The 17,633-nt window shown below is 43.7% G+C and overlaps 1 protein-coding gene across 1 annotated transcript in view; it reads left to right on the forward strand.

Moving 5' to 3' along the window:
• The first annotated feature begins 3,612 nt into the window (after positions 1-3,612).
• Positions 3,613-17,633, forward strand: part of LPAR3 (lysophosphatidic acid receptor 3) — a 62,181-nt gene continuing 48,160 nt past the window's right edge. Inside the window, exon 1 of the mRNA XM_073593628.1 lies at positions 3,613-3,859. The gene's annotated coding sequence lies outside the window, so the exon portion shown is untranslated. The remainder of the gene's footprint in view (positions 3,860-17,633) is intronic.

Consider the following 17,633-nt stretch of genomic DNA (forward strand, 5'->3'; position numbering starts at 1 on the left):
AGGGCTGGTAAGGATAATGGCAATAATAAGGCTTAAGTCTGCATGTCATGCTGGTGGTTGTAATCCAGATAGCAAGGATAACTTGCTATACATTTGTGGCAGTCTTGAATTTTAAGTCTGTTAACTTGCTGCACATTTTCACTGGCAAGTTGTACACTTGCAGAGCACTTGAAGCACAAGTTCTAGTTGACACTTTTCCAATTTGTAGCAAATTTGCGTGGCAAGTATCTAGCAAAGTTGCAGTGGTGAGTCTACAGCAAGAGTTGTGCAAGTCTGCGAGCATGAAAATTCATCCACAGTGACCCCCTGTGGTGGGATGACTATTGCACAACATAACTGACCCAGAACTTGCAGCAGACTCGCAGAATGTTTGCAAAAAAGTATATCTGGAGTCATGCAATGTGGACTTGTTGCAATTGTGCAACAAACTTGTGAAGCCTGGCAAGTCTAGTAATAGCTTAGCAAGTCATTTTCAAACTTGCAGCACAATTGCTTGCTATCTGGGAATTGAATGCCTGCATAGAAATTTCAGCTGTTTAGCAAGAAAACTCCAACCCTGCTGGCGGCAGCCTATAAAACTTTGACAGGCTGTAAGCTGCTGCAGTTTGGTACCAACATATGCGTCCAGGGATGAATGCCTAGGATTCAAGTGGCCTATGCTCTGAGTATTCGCCCTGCCCTATACTGCCCTAAATGTTCGTACCACTTGGCGCACCTTCCTGCCTTTCATAAGCCAGGACTGGAAGGTGTATCTGTGCTTTCATTTAAATAATGAAGTCTCATGCACTGGAGCTAAATGCCCAGTGTATATGAGGCCTAAGTCAGTTTAAGTAAAATGTTTTGAAGTGTACCAACAAAGCCTAATTCCAGGCAATGATAACATTATTATTAAAACTACCCCCCCCCCCCCCCCCTCCACAGACACACACGCACACACACTGATTATCTATTTTTCTAGGGCAGGGCTCTCCAAACTTTCTAAACAAAGGACCAATTTACTGTGCTTCAAACTTTAGGGGGGCCAGACTGTGGCCATTGGGAGTACAAAATGTCCCAGTATCAATGGGAATAAACAATCTCCCATCAGTGATGTTATTGGGAAGAACTGTACCCCATCGTTGGTGCTATTGGGAGGAATTGTGGCTCATCGTTGGTGCTACTGGGAGGAATTGTGCCCCATCATTGGTGTCATTGGGCCCCATTGTTAGTGTCCTTGGGAGGAATTGTGCCCCATCATTGGAGTTATTGGGCCCCATTGTTGGTGTCCTTGGGAGGAATTGTGCCCTATCGTTGGTGCTATTGGGAGGAATTGTGCCCCATCATTGGAGTTATTGGGCCCCATTGTTGGTGTCCTTGGGAGGAATTGTGCCCTATCATTGGTGCTATTGGAAGGAATTGTGCCCCATCGTTGGTGCTATTGGGAGGACTTGTGGCTCATCGTTGGTGCTTTTGGGAGGAATTGTGCCCCATCATTGGTGTCATTGGGCCCCATTGATGGTGTCCTTAGGAGGAATTGTGCCCCATCATTGGTGTTATTGGGCACCATTGTTGGTGTCCTTGGGAGGAATTGTGCCCCATCGTAGATGCTATTGGGAGGAATTGTGGCTCAACGTTGGTGCTATCGGGAGGAATTGTGCCGCATCATTGGTGTCATTGGGCCCCATTGTTGGTGTCCTTGGGAGGAATTGTGCCCCATCGTTGGTGCTATTGGGAGGAATTGTGCCCCATCATTGGTGCTATTGGGAGGAATTGTGGCTCAACGTTGGTGCTATTGGGAGGAATTGTGCCCCATCATTGGTGTCATTGGGCCCCATTGTTGGTGTCCTTGGGAGGAACTGTGCTCCATCGTCGATGTCACTGGTAGGCATTGTGCCCTTCGTTGTTGTCAGTGAATAAAATAGCACCCCAAGGGCCACATAAAAGCAAGCAGAGGGCTGCATCTGGCCCCTGGGCCGCAGTTTGGAGACTATTGTTCTAGGGGATGATCTAAAACAAAGTAATGCCTTACGTTATGGTCATGCGACAGCCATCAGTCTGTTTCTCCAATATCCAGTGCTAGAATATGAACTGGCACTCCTAGGTCATCATGAACAATACAGAACTAGCAGCCATGTTATCAGAATAGGATGTGGCTGCTGGTCCTGCATTGTACAGTGGAACCTTGAATTATGAGCATAATCCGTTCCAGAGAATGCTTGTATGCAATACCGCATGTGGCCAGAGGTGGGGGGGGGGCGCTGGAGAGCCTCAGAAATACTCGGGGACAGCTTGACTGAACTCGGAAACACTCGGGAACGGTTTCGACGGACTGAACTCCGAGGACTTTACTTCGGAGTTCCGACGGAGTTCCAACGAATCAGACTTGCCTACACATGATCACACCAAAGTCTGACTGATTCGAACGTGATGAGGTACGACCGGACTAGAATAAGGAAGTTCATAGCCAGTAGCCAATAGCTGCCCCAACAAAGTTTTTTGTCCGTCGGACTAGCATACAGACGAACGGATTTTTCAATCCGACTCGAGTCCGTCGGAAAGATTTGAAACATGTTCTATTTCTAAAGTCCGTCTGATTTTTCTACAGCAAAGGTCTGATGAAGCCCACACATGATTGAATGGTCCGACGGATTTGTTGCGTCGGACCAGTTCGGTCAAAAAGTCCGGACTTGTGTACACGGCATAACTGACACTTTTGTAGGTTGTTTGGTAAAGGAAGTTGAAAAACAAAAGGCTGACTAGCAGGATCACCAGGTGAAAATAAAGTAAAAAAAAAAAACTAATGGAGCTACCACACCTGCCAATAAATTATATAAATAATACCTGAAAGCCAACACTTAATAAGCATTTGCAGCCTAAAGTGGTTGTAAACCCGAAAAAAAAACAACTAAAAAAAACAAACCCTGTAAGACAAAGGCATAATGAGCTAGTATGCATCGCATACTAGCTCATCATGAAATACTTACCCTAGATCGAAGCTGTTACAGCGTCCCCGCACACCGCTGTGACCGGCGACATCTCTCTCGGAGTTATTTCACGCCCGTCGGTCACGGCTGATGAAGAAATGGCACGAGCGGGCTGTTTCTTCAGTGCGCATGTGCCCATGACGTCGGTGCAAGTTTAGGAGACATTTACAGTACCTATCGGTAAGCCTTATTATAGGCTTACCTGTAGGTACATGTGGAGTAACTAGGTTTACAACCACTTTAACAGTTGCTTTCTTTTTGGGATAAATGAATAAAAGCTGATCATTGTAAGCATCCCTGTCAGGGTTAAATGGTCTGCTCAACCCTCTAACTGCCACTTTTGCAGGTTGTTTATAAAAGGAAGCTGAAAAACAACAGGGTTGCTGGAAAAACGACATCACATCTAAGAATTGGTAAACTGCAATATTTTACAGTTTTGCTTTTTGAGTTTAGATCAGCTTTATGTATCCATCATTTCCTCTTATTTTCACACATTTGGACGTCATGGTGACAATTCTTGCTTATTTTAGAAGTACGGAAGAGCCGGGCTGTGTTGGTTTTTGGAGGCGATGATCTCGCTCACTGATGGGCTTGGAATTAGGCGAAGTGCTGTACATGGGGCGATTGATGAGTTAATCTGGGAGGGAGCACTATGCTGTGTCTTGCGTGGGGTGGGACAAGCTGAATGCATTCAGACTGCTTGCAAGTTGTAACCAGCATCTCTCCACACACTGCTGTCATCTGCTGCCTCTCACACAGGGAGGATATTAACTGTGACCGGCCAACAACATGCCCACAGATCTCCACCGAACAGGCCAGATGCTTCTGCTGCATCGACCAGCGCCGGTCACCTGTACAAACCACAAAGGTGTCTGACTTGGAGAAGACCTAGCTTGGTAAGTAAAGGCGTTCTATAAATCTACTGATTCTTGCAAACCTCATTTTTTTTAAACATATACAAATGAGTTCATATATTTTTTTGTCTTCTTTTGCATGTCCATTTCCAACATGCTTTTGTAGCATGGCTATATTACAAGTTAGTAATTAAGAGAATTTTTGCAGCTTTTAACTGTATTTAAAACTTTTGAAAAACTTTTAGCAAGTGCAAACAAATTATTACTATTTACATCTTGCCAAGACTTGTGTATAACCGGAGGAAGAATTAAAGCTGGATACACACTACAACCAAAACCTAAAACCTTGGTTTGAGAGCATTTTGCAAGACAAGCAAATTTTTTAAATAAATTTTGACTTGATATACAAGCGATGTCTTGATATACTCATCATACGTATAAAAGAGAAGAGAGGCGCCTCTAAGTGTAGCAATATGGTTACATTTAATGAAGTTACAACATTTAGCAACATCTCTCTTCTCTTTTATACTCTGGAGCTTCTGCTGGATTTTGCTTCTAATCCTCTTGTGGAGGCTTCCATATGCGGATGGACATTTTATGGTTATACAACCTGGTCACATTGCTATAATCTTTTTATATGGACTATATAAACTGAAGGACCTATGTATAAATGGTTGTGGAACGAATCATTTGAGTTTCCATTATTTCTTATGGGGAAATTCGCTTTGATATACAAATGCTTTGGATTACAAGCATGTTTCTGGAACGAATTATGCTCGCAATCCAAGGTTTTACTGTATACAATTTTCTGTAAATTTTTCCTTCAGATTTACCAAAATATTATAATATATGAGGTCAAACCTTAAGGCTACTTTCACACTGGGGCATTTGGGGGGTCGGCAGTAAAGCGCCGCTATTTTTAGCGGCGCTTTACCGTCGTTTTTGCGGAGATTTTCGGCCGCTAGCAGGGTGCTTTTAACCCCCGCTAGCGGACAAAAAAGGGTTAAAACAGTTCCCGCAAAACGCCACTGCAGCGGCGCTATGCCGTCAGTTGGGCGGCGATGCCCATTGATTTCAATTGGCAGGGGCGCTTTAGGAGCAGTGTATACACCGCTCCTACCGCGATGCAAAGATGCAGCTTGCAGAACTTTTTTTGGTGTCCTGTCAGCGCACCGCTCCAGTGTGGAAGCACTCGGGCTCTCACACTGGAGTTACAAGAGAGGGTCTTTACAGGCGCTATGCTGGCGCTATTTTTAGCACTATAGCGCCTGTAAAGCGCCTCAGTGTGAAAGCAGCCTAATGCTCCCTACACAGGATCGGACTTTCCGACAACAAAACCGTGGATTTTTGTTCGAAGGATGTTCACTCCAACTTGTCTTGCATACACACTGTCACACAAATGTTGGCCAACAATTACGAACGTAGTGACGTACAAGACGTACGTGATATCTCCATTCCGAGTGCCAGTTTTACAAGACCGAACGATTCTGGCTCGTACTTGATCGGAAAGTCCGACAACAAACATTTGTTGGCGGACATTCCGATGGAGCGTACACACGGTCGGACTTTCCGCCAACAAGCTCACATCCAACATTTGTTGTCGGAAAATCCCATCGTGTGTACGGGGCATAATAGTTTCAATTTGTATGCAATCAGGCAGGTCCTTGCACAACATGGTTTTGGTAAATCTAAAGGAAATTAGACAACAAAAGTTGTATAGGGTCTTATGCCGCGTACACACGAGCGGACTTTACGGCATACTTTGCCCGGCGGACTTTTCGACGGACTTTACGACGGACTTTCCGGATGAACGAACTTGCCTACACACGATCAACCAAAGTCCGACGGATTCGTACATGATGACGTACGACCGGACTAAAACAAGGAAGTTCATAGCCAGTAGCCAATAGCTGCCCTAACGTCGGTTTTTGTCCGTCGGACTAGCATATAGACGAGCGGACTTTTCGACCGGACTCGAGTCCGTCGGATAGATTTGAAACATGTTTCAAATCTAAGTCCGTCAAACTTTTGAGAAAACAAAGTCCACTGGAGCCCACACACGATCGAATTGTCCGACGAAATCCAGTACGCCGGACCAAGTCTGTCGTAAAGTCCGATCGTGTGTACGCGGCATAACAGTGTTACGTTTGAAGGACAGGGTGCGAATGAAAGCTAACTTTGCATTGGCGGGTTTGGATGATGCACTTGTTAGCTGCTAGAAGGGAGACTTGACTGAGGGAACGTAAAGCGTTTTTAAATTTAAAAGCAAACATGTATTATAATTCATCTTACCAGTCCTAACATGTGGTGGTTGCATTGGATTTCTTTAAGTTTTTTTTTTTTTTCTTAATTTTCATCTGATGATCTGTTAAGTAAAGCAGGCCATACATGGGTTGAATTCAGAAATAATTTCTTGGGGAAGTCATAACAAAAATTTTCTTTCGAATTTTACACCATTAGTGGTCTGCAGCAACGGGCAATTTTCGTGCGGCCATCGAATTTAATCAGGCATTTTGGAAATTTTTGGAAAAACCCAATAAATTTCTAATCAATGATGGGAAAATCATGCGAGAAATATAATCGAAAAAAAAAATGTGCATGAGCTGTGACCTAGAAAGAAAAGAAGATTCCCGGCCACAAAAATTCTTTTCTGTAGCAACATGAGGTGAAATTGAAGGCTTGGTTGGTCAAATTTCGAAATCAATGGAGGCACCGTCGGATCACAAAATGCACGAAATTTCTGATTTTTGAAAGGAAATGCGTTCGGAATTTGACCCATGTATGTTTAGTCTGTTATTGTTCAGCTTCCTTTAACAGACGAAGCTGCCCAGCAAAAATGGCAGTTGGAGGGTTGAGACAAACCATTTAACACTCACGGGGCGGTTAAAATGTTTTTTATTAATGTATGTAAAATCTTTGGGTACTTGCGCACAGTACTGATGTATGAAAATCAGATATTCCTGGCAGAAAAACATAAGGATAGGCACTTGTGCATTTTTACATGTAGGCATACACACATGTAAACATTCTTCTAGCTTTATTTTAATCAAAGGCATAGCTCCCAACTGTCCCTGATTTGGAGCAATGTCCCTCTGTCCCTCTTTCCTCCTCATTTGTCCCTCATTTTTTTCTGATCTATATAGTTGTATATAGAATGCACTTTTTATCTATGAAAAGTGTTTTCCAGCACTAAATCTTTCATCTGATTTCCTAAATTGCTGCATTTGTAAATTCCAAAAGCCAATATAAAGGAATAGTAGTGGTAAAAAAAGCACTTGTGGGTTTAACCAATCTTGTTTTTTTTAAAAATTCTCCTTTAAGGGGGCGTGGCAAGGGGTGTGTCCTATGTCTGCATACTTTTGCTCATAGGTGTCTCTCATTCCCATCTCAAAATGTTGGGAAGTATGATCAAGGGAGTGTGGCGTGTGTGTAAGAATACTGATCTGTATGCAGCACACGTTTTACTGTACATGCCTGTGTGTACAGGGCCATTAAAAGCAATGGGCTACATTTAGATCAGTACACAAAATGCTTAAATGCCTAAAAAACATGGCGCTTTTAGGTGTCGGTGTGCAAGAGGCTTTTTTTCCCGAAAAGGAATAAAATGAAAAACTGTTGTAACTGCTTAAAATGTTAGCTGGAGTTCAGCTTTAATTTGTTAATCAAGTGACAGTCCTAGTCATTGCTCCTACATAGAGTGGAGGAACCATAGGACAATGTTTGTTTTTGGCTGGATCACCAGGCAGGACCGTCTTATTGAGCGGGCACCTCTGGGCACTGCTCATGGGCCCCAGGTGCACGTGGGGCCCCATCAGGGCCGGTTCCGATCTAGGGAGATGCGGCAATGCTTAGATCAGGTGGCATGGTAACTGCACTGCACACAAGTAACTTTTGCTTTGTTAGTAGCGGGGCTCGGGCTGAGTGGGCACCGGTCCGGCGGCAACCTCTGCCTGCCATCTCCAAGCTGTCACCTGAGTCTCTCACCGTTGCCGAATGCCAGAACTTCCAGCCGGTGTTTTGTCAAAAGAGCCAACTCGCCAAAATCTCCAATCACGTCACTTCTGGTGACTCTCCCGCAGCAGTAATCGAAGATTTGGACGAGTTACCTGTTTTCACAAAACACCGGCAGGGTATACACTACGATACACGCTATAATGAGTAAACTTTGTTAGTCCCAGCCACTTATAACCAACAAAATGTCCGCCTCCAAGGCAGCGACAACTTTTTTCCTCCTCACCCGTTGTTCAGTCAAAACAGCCAACTCGTTGTGTACCGTAGTGTATACGTTGCCGGTGAAAACAGGTAACTCGTGGAAATCTCCAATTACAGCTGCTGAAGAGTCACCGGAAGTGACATGATTGGAGATTTTGACGAGTTGGCTCTTTTGACAGAACACTGGTAGTCCGTGGCTGGGAGTAGGTGTACAGTGCACTGTGCTGTCTGTACCGATCCCATACCTCCCAACATTTTGAGATGGGAATGAGGGACACCTACTAGAAAACGTATGTAGGCATAGGACACGCCCCCTGCCACGACCCCTTAAAGGGGAAATAACCAACAAAAAAAGTAAATTAAATCCACAAGTGCTTTTATTTTAACCACAATTATTTCTTTATATTGGCTTTTAAAATTGAAAAATGCAGCAATTTAGAATTTGGATGAAAGGTTTAGTGCTGGGAAACACTTTTTGAAAGATAAAAAGTGCATTTTATATACAACTATATGGATCAGACCAAAATGAGGGATAAATGAGGGGTAAAGAGGGACAGAGGGACATTGCTCCAAATCAGGGACAGTCCCTCCAAACCAGGGACAGTTGGGAGCTATGCGATCCCGTTACTCAATATCTCACTCACACAAATCCTGTAAGTGACATATTGAGAGATATCGTTTTTGCCCCGCCTCTTTGTGATCTAGCCAATCCCTGCTGTGCCAGCGCCAGCAGACCCACCCATACTCCACCCACTGATATGGACACACACAGGGCTGTGCTAGAAGTTCAAAAGGTGTGTGTGCAGGGGGCAACAAATTGGAGGACACGCACAAACACTAGACGCAAAATTGGTGAGTGAGTCCACTGTCCAAACCCCCCCCCAACCTTGACAATTGCATATGTCCCTCTCTGGCCTCTGCTGCTGTGAGTCTCTGGTTGCAAAAGATCGACAATTCTCTGAAAAGCAATCCCCACATGGGTTTGACAGACGGTGAGGAGGCGATATGTCACTTCCTTACCACAAGTTTTAAACCCTTAAATGCTGCATCACCCCCACCACAACCACATGCATTGCACGCGGTTGTGGGAAAGTTGAAGGTCGGGCCATTTTATTTGAATGGGTTGTGTTTTGATGAGCAGTAGAGCCCGCCAAATGCAACTGGGGATATATTTCTTGCCGCGGTCACAAAGCAAAGCATCGTCCCTGCAGCATGTGTGCCCCCCCCCCCCAGGTGCTGCCTTGTCAGCTAATGGTTTATTCACCCCAGCTGCTGCGTTACAACACGGGGATTTTTTTTTTTCAACAAACTTTTTTGAAATATCACACTGACAAGTTATAGAGTTCAATTGGCCGCTGTGCGGTACAAGGTGGTAGATTGTCTCGCACTGTGTTGTGCTGGAAAAAAGCACTGCATGCAGTACTTTTTTTTTTTTCTTTTTTTCATTCAGTGTGCAGCACTGCAACTCAGTGGTGTGAACTGAACATACCAGAAACAAAGCATTTTGCCTTGTCACGTGGTGAGACTGCTGGAGTAGCCACCCACCGCATCTGGTGTGAATATACCTTAACCACTTGCCACCCACTCGCAGGAGTTTTATGGCGGGTGGGTGGCACAGGCAGGCCAGACAACATAACGGTGCTACCTGTCTTCTGGGTTTTTGGGGTGCGCACGCATGACCCCTGCCAACCCGTTGATGGTTTTGGCAGAAACCTGCTGATCGGCTGTGTCCAATCACAGCACAGAGTTCTTTACAAAATAAATTGGGGAAGACTTGTAGGGGCCCTAGAGCATTACTTTGCCCATGATATTAACTACTTCCCACCCGGCCAATGTACATAAACGGATGGGTGGGTGTTCTCTCCCTCTGAGTGGACGTTCAAGAATGTCCACTCAGAAGGAGCGGGATCGCGCACGTGCCCGCGCAGCGGCGCGATCCCGATGAGCTCGTGTCACCCGCTCATGGCCCATCTCCGATCGGCAGGAGGGCTCTGTGATTGGCCCTCCTGATCACATGACAGCTGTGTCCAATCACAGCCGGTTGCTAGGCGATCAGCTCTCCTCTCCTCACACGGAAATTGTCGGTGAGGGGAGGAGAGGGGATCGCTGCAGCCAGCTGGTGATCAGTGAGTATGAGCTGTTTTTTACAGCTTTTACGCACTGATCACCAACCTAGTGTCACCACACATGTCCCCACACAATGTAAAACACACATGTCCCCACACAATGTCCCTAAAACACATATCCCCAAAACACATGTCCCCAAATAATAAAAACAGCTGTCCCCCACATATGTCCCACTAAAATCACATGCCCAATGATTATCTGCACACATCTGTCCATGATCATCTGCGCACATCTGTCCCGGTGATCATTTGCGTACAACTGTCCATGATCACACAAACCAATTATTATACACTTAACGGAAATTTTTTTACCAAAAACATGTATCAGAATACATTTTGGCTTAAATTTATGACAAAATTCGATTTTATTGGATTTCTTTTAAAACTGAAAGAAGAAAATATTGTTTTTTTTCCAAATTTCCGCTCTTTTTGCGCTTATATCACAAAAAATAAAAAACGGAGTCGTGAATAAATACCACCAAAAGAAAGCTCTATTTGTGCGAACAAAATGATAAAAATTTCATTTGGGTACAGCATAGCATGACTGAGTAATTGTCATTAACAGTGCGAGAGCACTGAAAGCTGAATATTGGTCTGGGAAGGGAGGGGGCGAAAGTGCCCAGTATTGAGGTGGTTAAGATGGCCCTGTCACCAAGTGAAAATAAAGGGAAAAAAACCCAAAAAAAGAAAAAAAGAAAATGAATACAGCCATCACATTTAAAGATTGGTAAGCTGCAATATATTACATTTCTGCTTTTAGATTTAGCAGGGTGGATTTGATTTAAATCATGATTTAAATCACTAGTAAAAAGGCTTGATTACACTATTAAAAATAGTTACTGTTGATTGAGAGAGTTTAGTTCTGCTTTAAAACTACCAAAAAGCCACCTTAAAGCGGAGCTCCACCAAAAAGTGGAACTTCCTCTCGTTGTACTCCTCCCCCCCTTTCTGGGAGGGGGGGAGGGGGGACAGGATACCTGTCTAATACAAGTATCCTGTTCCCACTTCCAGGAGCCTCAGCAGCGGGTATTAACGTCACCGCCCGGGCTCCCTCCTCCTTCCCTGACCGCCGAGCCAGCAGGAGAGAGGGGTGGAGCTTCGCACATGCGCAGTAGGGTTCCTGGCGTGAAGCCCTAAGGCTTCACTGCCGGGTTCCCTTACTCGCAATGAAGGCGGCTGACATCGCTGCGGTGCTGACATCGCTGGACTCCAGGACAGGTAAGTGTCCTATTATTAAAAATTATAAGTATGTGCAGCTGCTGGCTTTTAGCTTTTGCAGCAGTGGGCGGACCTCCGCTTTAATTTCCCCTTCTTAATTGACTCCAATGTGGCGAAATTCCACTGAATTCTTCCAATTTTGTGCCAAAATTTCAGGGACATTAAACTTTCAATTTCACTTATCCCTATGAGTGAGTCATTTAACTGGAACCGGTATGAAATTGGCATGTGAACAAGTGTACCACATCCTTGCTTAATCTCAGCTGTACCACAAGAGTCATTTATGGAGTATTGATAAATTTGAAGATATTTAAGAGCATGTGTGGAGTTGCGGATCATCTTCTTCTATTAATTGTGCCGGCAGCTGTGTGACTGCTCATCCTGCACCCGACGGCTCTGGAAGATTTTCTTATATTTCAGGGTTGTAGCAACTTTTTTTTTTTAATTTTATGGACCACATGTTACAGTATTGGTGTCAGGATAAGTGCCTGCACCTTTAAAAACTCATTTAACAATGGCGGCCCCATATTTCTGTCCTCATGTGTTCCCTTTAAATTTTTGCATGCTCTGTCACCCTCAAAGACCTGTTGATTGTCCAGGTCTGCAGGCGGGTGCAATAACCATCTTTAAAGCTTGACTTTGTACTATTGGTGGTTCTGTAACAATGTTTCTGTAATAGACTGTGTGACGCCAGTTCCTTTTTCAAGGACATGAGGGACAACCTCCCCCCCCCACACCCCCACATGGTTTATACATCTTATCTGAAGTCCGCATTACCCTGTACCACACTCTTCTTCCCTACACTGGAAGGGTTGGTGCTGTCGCCATCTCACCCACTTTGGGCACTCGGTTCAGACCGTGGGAACTGTGTCACCACACACCCTTTTGGTACATCCAGGAGATCATGTAATTACCTTAAATGCACTTCTATTACCCTGACTGGATAAAACATGACTGTAAAAATACGTTTCCTGATTCTGAATACGGTGCAAATAGGATGCTGGGAAATGGTGTGGGCCCATGGTGCCCCCCATAGCAATTGAGGCTGACCACACAAGTGGCGATTTTTTTTTTTTTTTAATAAGAAAAACAATGCCAATGATTTATACATTTATATGGTAGAGATTAGATGCATTGGCAGCTTTTTAATGTTTTTTAAATTTTTTTATTTTTTCACATTTTAACCCCCTCCCTCTGTAGGTAAAAAAAATACAGCCTTTAGTGTATTGATTTTTCTATCATTCATCTACATTTAAAATGAGATTTAATGAAGAGCACCATCTGATCATACAAGCAGAGCGAGTCAGCCTCTGTGTTCCCAAAATATCTCACTTTGAGGTTTCTTAGTACACATACAAAGCGTGAATTTCCTGGCTGAGTATTATCTAAAACCGCATTTGTTGCTATGAAGTTATCTTACTACTCTGCCTTGATTCACGGAGCTCTGATGTTACAGATAGACGTATTGGGGGTTATTTACTAAAGGCAAATCCACTTTACACTATAAGTGCACTTGGAAGTGCAGTCGCTGTAGATCTGAGAGGAAGATCTGAAATGAGGGGAAGCTCTGCTGTTTTTTATCATCCAATCATGTGCGAGCTAAAATGCTGTTTTTAATTTTCTTTGCTGTCCCTCTCAGATCTACAGCCACTGCACTTTCAAGTGCACTTGTAATGCAAAGTGTTTTTGCCTTTAGTAAATCAACCCCATTGCCTGTTCATTCTGATGCTAATGGACCCAAAAGGATAATCATTGCAGTACATGCAATGCTATACACATTATTACCAAAAGTATTGGGACACCTGCCTTTACACACATGAACTTTAATGGCATCCCAGTCTTAGTCTGTAGGATTCAATATTGAGTTGTCCCACCCTTTACAGCTATAACAGCTTCAACTCTTCTGGGAAGGCTGTCCATAAGGTTTAGGAGTGTGTCTATGAGGATGTTTGACCATTCTTCCAGAAGCGCATTTGTGAGGTCAGGCACTGATGTTGGACGAGAAGGTCTGGCTCACAGTCTCCGCTCTAATTCATCCCAAAGGTGTTCTATCGGGTTGAGGTGAGGACTCTGTGCAGGCCAGTCAAGTTCCTCCACCCCAAACTCACTCATCCATGTCTTTATGGACCTTGCTTTGTGCACTGGTCCAAATTATTTGGTGGAGGGGGGGAGGGGGATTATGGTGTGGGGTTGTTTTTCAGGGGTTGGGCTTGGCCCCTTCATTCCAGTGAAGGGAACTCTTAAGGTGTCAGCATATCAAGACATTTTGGACAATTTCATGCTCCCAACTTTGTGGGAACAGTTTGGAGATGGCCCCTTCCTGTTCCAACATGACTGTGCACCAGTGCACAAAGCAAGGTCCATAAAGACATGGATGAACAATTTTGTGGTGGAGGAACTTGACTGGCCTGCACAGAGTCCTAACCTCAACCCAATAGAACACCTTTGTGATGAATTAGAGTGGAGACTGCTAGCCAGGTCTTCTCGTCCAACATCAGTGCCTGACCTCACAAATGCACTTCTGGAAGAATGGTCAAACATTCCCATAGACACACTCCTAAACCTTGTGGACAGCCTTCCCAGAAGAGTTGAAGCTGTTATAGCTGCAAAGGGAGGGCCAACTCAATATTGAACCCTACGGACTAAGACTGAAATGCCTGGACTGGATGCCATTAAAGTTCATGTGCGTGTAAAGGCAGGCGTCCCAATACTTTTGGTAATATAGTGTATGATGAAGTGATGGTTAGGGGAGAGCAGACTGTTTTCAGCACCAAGGACATTGTTCTCAGCAAGGGAGGTATGAAAAAAGAACTTGTATGTTTCCCTCATGTGCCCTGATTCCTAATTCCCCTTTTGCTGATCCTAACATGTAGAGCTCCCCCTGTACCTGCAACCTAAAATGGAACCTGACATGTAGCTCTCCCTTCAGCCAAACCCTTTAACCACTTCCCATCCCACGTATAGTAATATGATGGCTGCAAGATGGCTCTGCCATCCCGGGCGGCCGTCATATGACGTCCTCGGCTTCCCGGCCGTCTAGGGGGAGCGCGCCTCCCACGTGTCACTCGGGAGCCAATGCACGTGCCTGGCAGCCTCGATGTCTGCTTGTCACAGAGCAGGGACCTGGATCTGTGTGTCTAAACACACAGATCCAGGTCCTGTCAGGGGAGAGGAGACAGATTGTGTGTTCCTTGTATATAGGAGCACCGATCGGTCACCTCCCCCAGTCAGTCCCCTCCCCCCACAGTTAGGCTCACCCCCCTAGGTAACACATTTAACCCCTTGATCGCCCCCTAGTGTTAACCCCTTCCCTGCCAGTGTCATTTATACAGTAATCAGTGCATATTTATAGCACTGAAAGCTGTATAATTGTCAATGGTCCCAAAATAGTGTCAAAAATCTCTGATCTGTCCACCGCAATATCAGAGTCCTGACAAAAATTGCAGATCGCCGCCATTACTAGTAAAAAAGAAAAAATAATAAAAATGCCATAAATCTATCCCCTATTTTGTAGGCGCTATAACTTTTGCGCAAACCAATCAATATACGCTTATTGCAATTTTTTTTTTAACAAAAATATGTAGAAGAATACATCTCGGCCTAAACTGAGGAAGAAATTTGTTTCTTTTTTTTTTTTTTATTATATTTATTTATTTATTAGAGCAAAAAGTAAAAAATATTGTGTTTTTTTCAAAAGTGTTGCTCTTTTTTTGTTTATAGCTCAAAAAATAAAAACAACAGAGGTGATCAAATACCACCAAAAGAAAGAAATATCATATGGATACAGTGTTGCATGACCACGCAATTGTCATTCAAAATGTTACAGCGCTGAAAATTGGCCTGGGCAGGAAGGGAGTGAAAAATGTCTGGTATTGAAGTGGTTAAACGTAACTTAACTTCTTACTAAGAAAAAAAAAAAGGATTTTATTAACATAAAAAATAATAAACTTACATAAAGAAATACAGGTTCCAACATAAAAAAAAAATAAAAATAAGAAAAAATGTTCCTTACATACAGCAGTATAATGCAAGACAGGTCTCGCCACCTTCCACCTATTCAAATCTTGGACAGATATCCATTGCTATGCAAGGGGATGGTCCTCTCTCAACCCAGTAACGTGGGTTAAAGAAGCAATCTATCCAACACTAAATCTACCGGAGATAATCCTGGGGTATTCAACCATGGAGCCCACATCAGATCAAATTTACCTGGTGGCCCCTGTGTTGAAATATATACTTCTCTAATCTTAGGGCGGCTCACATTTGGGCTATCCATTCCCGTAGCGTAGGAGGCTCAGTCGCCTTCCAGTGTTGGAGAATAACCTAACTTCCTAAATTGACCCCAAACACTTAAAGGGTAACTCCATTTTCGTAGGGGGGGGGGGGCTATAGCAAATATTGTATTTCAATGTTATTAAAAAATACCTTTCCTTTTCAATCTGCAGCTCTGTCATTTTCTGAAAATGCAATATGGCTACCTGGAGGTTTTCTGTATTCAGAATGTATACAGAACACCCCCCAGAAACATCATTTCCTGCTTGTGTGATTGGCTCACTGATTTTCCCAGAAGTCTGCTCTTAGATACGAATCAGATTTCAGGCATCCCCTGCAACAAAAATGTCATTTTTGGTTAGATACTCCCAATAGGAAATCACGCCAAAATGGATGCAGGCCCAGCAGCTTTCATCATTCGTGCCCTGCAGGTGCTGCATCTGATTGATAATTATGAAACCACTCCCATTAGATTCACTTTCCCACATGGACACAGACAAACACACAGGGATATCTTCAGAATAAAAAAAGGTAGGAATCTGCAACAAAGTTTGTTAAAATCCTTTCAATGCACATAGATCAACAAAAGTGGAGTTACACTGTTAAAAGTGGAGTGGAGTTAAGTGTTGGCTTTCAATATACATAACTTATTAACCCTAATCTTAAAGTGATTGTAAAGTCAGAAGGTTTTTTATCTTAATGCATTCTATGCATTAAGAATAAAAACCTTCTGTGTGCAGCAGCTCCCCTCATCCCCCCTAATACTTACCTGAGCCCCATCTAGATCCAGGGATTTGGCAGGAGTGTCTTGACTGCCCGGGACTCCCCTCCTCATTGACTGAGACAGCAGCGCAGCGCTATTGGCTCCCGCTGCTGTCAATCAAAGTCAGTCAGCCAATGAGAAGAGAAAGGGGGCAGGGCCAGTCCCCGTCTCCGTGTCTGAATGTGGACTGCTCCACACCCCAGCCCCTGAGCACTTTAGCTCAGACACCCTGTGTTGTCACCCGGCTTTGGCCAGAGGGTTATTGTTGTTTGACTGTTCATTCCACAAAACATGTTCTAAATGTGTATTTTCATGCTGTAATAGGTTATGCTTACTGCTCATATGCCCTGCGCCGGATTATTACAGCTATATATTTTTTTCTTATATTTCAATAAAAATATTGTACCACAAAGTTTACAAAAAGGGACATGACATACTAATAATTCGATGTGTACCAGAGCTTCTATGCCTGAAACGTGATCTATGAATAAAAGAGGGGTGGATGATTGCAATGTCCGCCTCCTCCACCCACAGATCATTCATAGAAGCTGTAGTATGACTTTTATGACTGGCAGAGCTGGGCAGGAAAGGGCAGGCATAGTTGGCACTCTTGATGAGTACTTGTCACAGCTCCCTTGGCTCTATTAACCCCAGCTTCACTGGAAGATTATGGCAGGAGGGGTAGGCAGGGGGTCAGAGGATGAAGATTTCACGTAATCCAGAAGCCAGCTACACAAGGGATACATCGCCTTAAAAGTAAGTCCTGAACCTTGTGCTGATTTTGTTTTTTTATTAAATTTTAAATGTTGTCTAAACTTAGGCTTTAAGCCCTTTATCTATATTTAATTTTAATTTTAACCACTTCAGCCCCGGACCATTTGGCTGCCTAAAGACCAGTGGACTTTTTACAATTTGGCACTGCGCTGCTTAAACTGGGAATTGCGTGGTCATGCAATGCTGTACCCAAACAAAATTTGCGTCCTTTTGTTCACACAAATAGAGATTTCTTTTGACGGTATTTGATTGCCTCTGCGATTTTTATTTTTTGCGATATAAACGGAAAAAGACTGAAAATTTTGAAAAAAAAAATGATATTTTCTACTTTTTGTTATAAGAAAAATCCAATAAACTCAATTTTAGTCATACATTTAGGCCAAAATGTATTCAGCCACATGCATTTGGTAAAAAAAAGTCAAGCGTATATTTATTGGTTTGCGCAAAAGTT

Source organism: Aquarana catesbeiana, linkage group LG07, assembly GCF_042186555.1.
Source record: "Aquarana catesbeiana isolate 2022-GZ linkage group LG07, ASM4218655v1, whole genome shotgun sequence".
In the NCBI taxonomy this organism is placed as follows: domain Eukaryota; kingdom Metazoa; phylum Chordata; class Amphibia; order Anura; family Ranidae; genus Aquarana; species Aquarana catesbeiana.